Genomic DNA, 6,000 nt, shown 5'->3' on the forward strand with positions numbered 1-6,000 from the left:
TCTGATGCGCTGATTTCTTTCTAAAAACTTAAATAATCAATGTTTGTGCAACACTCTTGAATCGTACAGTGTCATTTTTACTGATTTGTGTTTCTTTTGCTCAGTTGTCACGGGTTAAAATCTCCGTTTAGGGGACGATCCTCTCTTGTTTTCCAAGACCAGACCTAACAATGTCTTAACATACATCACTGCAGTCTCACGTAAGTATTAAGTGATGTATTCAAGACTGCTTGCAATTATCTATTTAAGTGTTAGCCAAACTTGCTTTTAAATATAAGCAAAAAAAAAATCAGTTTGGGTTGAAGACCTTTGGATCAAGGGGGAATGTTCTCAGGTTCTCATTTTGATACCGATTTCTGTGTTGAAATGTATTATTTCACTTCACAATATGTAGATATATTTGGCTCACCACAGCTGAATATAGTAACACTGAATGGATGCTGCTGCAAGATATTACATAAGTGAGTGTTAGACGGTGACTTTTCAGTTGCTGCAGCAAAATAACACCGGACCTGATTTGAGACAGGACTTGTAAAATATGGTGAATTTTCCTACATTTCTACAAGACTTTATTGCTTCAACAAATAAAGATATGATATATGATTTTAAGTAGAATTTGAAATTATACCATAATTATATATATTGTGTGTAATACGATCAATAAAACTTAAATTCTATAAACTTGCAGCTTGCATTTGTACACAATAAGATTTAAATTATGTGTAAACAATTTAAAGTCTATAAACGCTAATTATCAATACATAATATAATAGTTTTAACAGAGCGTCTCTTGCCAGCTCTGATCTGGGTTCTTGTATTTGGGATCGAAGACGTGCACCTGCAGATCTTGTTGTCCATAGTGTGAAGTAGAAAACGAGTGTGACTCTTTCCCCTTTACTTTTTTGGCTCAAATCAATCTAAATACTGCACCAGTTCAGTAGACATTTATAGAGCATGCGTTATGTTTTGCTTGGCTGTATCCTCGAGGGCTTTTCTAGGCTTTTCTTTCCAGTTCAGTGTAATAAAAATGTATTAGTCCTGAGAGGACAATAGTTTTCACTGCCATTAGCACCACAATCCCTTCTTCTTGTCTCCATGACCCCTTTTACTGTCTTACTTTTCCCACAGCCTGAATTTCTTTTCTTTCTTTCTTTCTTTCTTTCTTTCTTTCTTTCTTTCTTTCTTTCTTTCTTTCTTTCTTTCTTTTTATGTGTTACATATAATTTCAAAGCAATTTAATTTTTACTCAAAACCAGGGCAGTATCAACAAATCAGTCACTGAGAATTTCTGTTGCCTCTGTCTTCAGCATTTCCTTACCTTAAAGTCTACTCTGAAAAAGCTTTGCTCACAACCACAGTGTCTATATATGCAGACAATACTATGTGGCCCTGTTTATTTACGACATTCACTCCTAGTTGGGTTAACTGCTTCAATCTTACTTTGGTACCATGGACAGCTCCATAGTCATGCTGTTAAACTCTCCTTAACAGGCTGCTGGATCGCCAAGGCTACAGATGTGTTCCTCTAAGTAATGTAGTTATTTTATCTTGTGTGGACATTACATTTGTTGATATTCTGGATGTCTACAGTATTTTTTGTAAATCTGTGTTGGTTGTGGGTCTATCCTTCTCCAAAGTTTTTCTTGCAGCCTACAAGTAAGACAGAAGTTTTTGCACTCAGGTCTCAAGTCGGCTGCCAAACAGCATTTCCAAAGTCAAGTCAAAAATCAAGACAGGCATCCCCAGGAGAATCTTTAAAGAAGTGTAGTGTGGTAGTTAGTTGTATGTTAAATGAATGTAAATCATAAATGGGCTGTAAAATTTGTGTTTATACTTTTTCAAACCTTATCCCATTGTACATGTATAACACGCACAGTATGGTATGCAAAAAACAGTAATGCGATTACACATGAAGTGGCATCTAATTTGCTTTTGAAACAAAACACACCAACTGGATATTTATTTCCCATTAAATAAAACATGCTGTATTTTCAGGGCATTAATGTAAGCTTTCTATAACCCTCCCCTGTCTTTTCTCCTCTGCCCCTGTCATTTTGTACAAATAGTCAGAGACACCTATAAGAAATCCTGCAAGTAATTCATAATCACTCATGCAAACGCATATCAAAACAAGTACAAGCTGCTTTATCAGTTCTTTTGATCCATAAGCCTTGAGTCTAAGTGAAATCAGGAGTTATTGGTGATGAAGTCAAAGTCAAGTTTCAAGTCCTTTTTCATTTTGTCAGGACTCTCAAGCTATGAAATTTGCAACTTGCATTTAATTCAAGTCATATGATGTGAGTCCACATATACGTTCATATCACCGATTCGTTCATATCAACACTGATCAGCTTACACTAAGGACACTTTTATTAATTTTTGACAGAAGGTGCACAGATAGAGTCTCCTTTGGACACTCTGCATCAATCAGCTGATCTTGTTGTTTGCAGTCATGTCTAGTAGTTCCTCATCTGGAATCATCTGTTATCAATCTTGCGCAAAAGCTGCAAGGTTGCCTGTCTCAATAAATGTGTAACTGCACAAACCACATGCGTAAGAAAGACCTTTGAGTTGCTCATATTATACTATGATCACTGATCCTCTCCTCATTGTGTTGTAGTCAGTCCTTTAGAACAAAGCATTCAGTGCAGCAGGACCTGTATGATTGTCTAACTATAGCTCCTCATTTTGTACCATAATCCTTGAACTACTGATCAAACTGAACATCAGCTCTTCAAACTCTGAGTGGATACCAGACTTGTAAACACATGACAGTATGTACTGTATGTCTGGGACATAAGGCCCTGTCACCAACAACAGTAACAACACAGTCAAAAAGAATATAAAAACATTCAAAAAAGCCAAGTTGTTATGAGTTGGTTAAAGTCAGTATCTTAATCACTCCAAGTTTAAGCTGCACATTATCTCCTTTTCTAAATCCAATTTCAGCCAGTCATCCACCCTGTCGGTCATGTATCCAAAAAACAGGACAGGATGACTTTCTACTACTACTAAGCAACCTAAAATTTCCTCAGCTTGTACTGTATGACCAACCTTTATCCAGGAAATATCACCCAACTTATCACACCACACCAAGCAAGCAAGCACACCAAGTATCATAGTGTGCATGATGTGTGTGACATGTCTTCATTTTAAATAGTCCTGATTATTTATGTCAATGACTTATCATATTTGTATTAATAGAAAATAAACAGTACATTTTAAAAAAAAGCAGATTACAAGTGTTGGATATATTCTTAAATAAGATGTAGAATACATGCATTTTCATGTATTCATAATACTCATCATGCATCAATTTTCATCACAAAACCTCTAAAACAGCATCAAATAATGCGAAAGATAAGTTTAATCTCTTGTAAATGTAATGCCATTGACATGAAAATCCTACAGGTTGCAGCTTTAATGAATGAGCGTCTCATTCTTAAAGAGATACATTGATAAGGGAAAAACCCCATCTCACGATCTGATGATGATGATAATGATTGTTATTATTATTATTATTTTGTTCTGGGAAAACAAAATGCAGCCCTGGAAGCTGTCCTGTGTTTATGTTTTGCCTCGTACAGTAGTAGGCTACCTTGAGCAGAGAAACCCGCAGCGCCAGGCATGTTGAGTATGGGAGTTAAAAATAGCATCATCGGTCGGCCAAGCGCCGCTCCGTTACTACGCGTTTCAGCATTCTGCCCTGTGCAGGGGGAGTCTGCAGGACTGAGACCGCGGCAGCCTGTAATGAGCCTTCCACCTTATTGTGTGGCTCTGCATCAGCACACCGAGGGGCCACCTTTGGAGTCCGCGGGTCTCCTGGAGGGTAAACCCAACCTGGAGTCATTTTAAGCACCATGATTTGAAAAAAAAGAGCCGATTCATGTTCAATTAAATGCTTTTTATTTGATGTTTGCAGTTGGTTTGTCTCATGCTGACAAAACTGGAGCTTCATTAACAAATGTATTTACCACTGCATCGCTGACTGACATGAAAGAGAGGTTTGAGTAGAACCAGCACACAATGGCCTTTCCAGTTTGGAGGAGGAGGAGGGGGTTGCGCCTTCTTTAGCCTATCCTCTTCTCTTTTTTTCCACATTTTTAGCCGATGTTTCATTGGACACAGAGATTTTTTAGCCACAGTATAGGCAACGGATGCTCCTGCTTCCACCTTCAAAGTGGGAGATTCTCCACCTGACGTCAATGCCTAGTGACTGACGCAGCCCCCAGGAGAAGGAAGTCTATTTTATTTTCCCAATCCTTTGGCGTTAAATATAAAACAGGCCGGGTAAAAATAATGTCGTGTGCCACTGAGCTTCAGAATTAAAGCTTTGTGTATGTCACAATCTTCTAATTTGATTGGGTGGGGGCGCCTGTGTGTGTGTGTGTGTGTGTGTGTGTGTGTGTGTGTGTGTGTGTGTGTGCATGCGCGCGCGCGAGGCTAGTGAGGGTGCCACCGTGCTTTCAGAAGCAAACCATGAATTAATAAAAGCCGAGTTCTGCACACTTTCATCATCCCGTTTAAATCGGCGGAGAACGAGCATGCAGTTTGCCACAGAATCACTATCGGGGAGATGCTGTCGTGCACGCGCATTTACCGAGAAGGGGTGGGGGGTTGAGGGGGGGGGGGGGGGGTGGTTGAAGCGGGAGCTCGCGCCAGTTCTCAAACGCTGCACGCTCGAAATTCCTCCAAGGAACCTCTGCGAGCTTTTCTTTTTTCATCACGCGCGAGCTAAAAATAGAAACGGGGTTGGATCGTGATCCAGAAATAGATAGGGGGCATCACTCCTATAAAAGGCACACCATTCAAGAGTACAGTGTGTGCACAGTTTGAAGAACCGGGAAGCCAGCGCTTATTTTGTGGAGAAACTGGCTTTTTTTGTCCCTTTTTGTGTGGTACTTTTGGTGTTTTGATAGGAGGCTCCGGTGCTACAATGGGTGAGTTGTGGAAACCTCTGTGTTGCTGCACCTGTTTCCTTTCTATTCCCTTCAAGGTTTTTGCTATATTTATATGGGTTTTTTTTATTCATACCACTGCAAAACATAGGGTAAATGTGACTGTTTGATCAAAGCGAGATGTCTGCAGAAAGAAACGCGATGTCATGAGTGTTTCAAAGCAGTCTGTCTTTGCAGCTAAAAGGGAATCACCCTCAGTTCTGATTAAAAAGGGTGGATGTGTGCTGTCGGTTTACTGTAGTTAATGTGATCACTGTTGCGCTTATTTGCTGTTAGTTCATCATGTACTGACCGATAAAAAGCTAAGATATTTGGATCATTTTGGAGTTGAGGATGATTCTGTGATGAGTGGGGAGCTGTCCTCTTGTTGTGGTGCTGAAGTGCTTTAAGACTGGGTTTGCTCTTTTACACGGAGCGTCCTTACAATAACCACTGTGGGCATTTCTGATAAGTTCGATGCACCAGATTTCGCATCAAAGGCTTTCAGCTTTTAGGATGTTTTCTTCTCGAGGCTTGCTCTTCTATTTTATTTTTTTAATTTTTTAACCGTTTCAAAGCTTTGCCATCGCCTCAGATTTCGCAGTTTTTTTCCTAATGCAAGCTGAAGGGCAAGCAGTCAGAGCAGCGCCACATTTACAATTTGATCCTTGTTTGCAGATTTTTTTTTTTTCCGCCTTTGTGCACGGCGAGTCTAGAGTCGTGACTGCTAAAAGTGAGTAAGGCGCGTGCTGCGTCAGTGGCGTCTGGCTCCGGTGCGCTCGAGACAGATGGGGGGAATCGTGACCGGCTGGGAGACGCGTCCACGAATGAAAGGCTGGACGGCCCAATGAAAACGGAGCGAGGGTGGGGCCCTCGCTCCGGCAGCTGGAGGTTCGGAGCCAAATTAACCCTTTGCAAATAAAGAAAACTTCGGCCACGCTATTAATACAACTGGAGGTACAGCTCGTTTTCAACTAGTGTTTTTTCCACTACAGATTGGAAACCACGCAGCAGATAACGATGTAGTCTCGTATATCCTCATCTTAGAAGACTTATTGTTTGC

Source organism: Thunnus albacares, chromosome 1 (assembly GCF_914725855.1).
Source record: "Thunnus albacares chromosome 1, fThuAlb1.1, whole genome shotgun sequence".
In the NCBI taxonomy this organism is placed as follows: Eukaryota; Metazoa; Chordata; class Actinopteri; order Scombriformes; family Scombridae; genus Thunnus; species Thunnus albacares.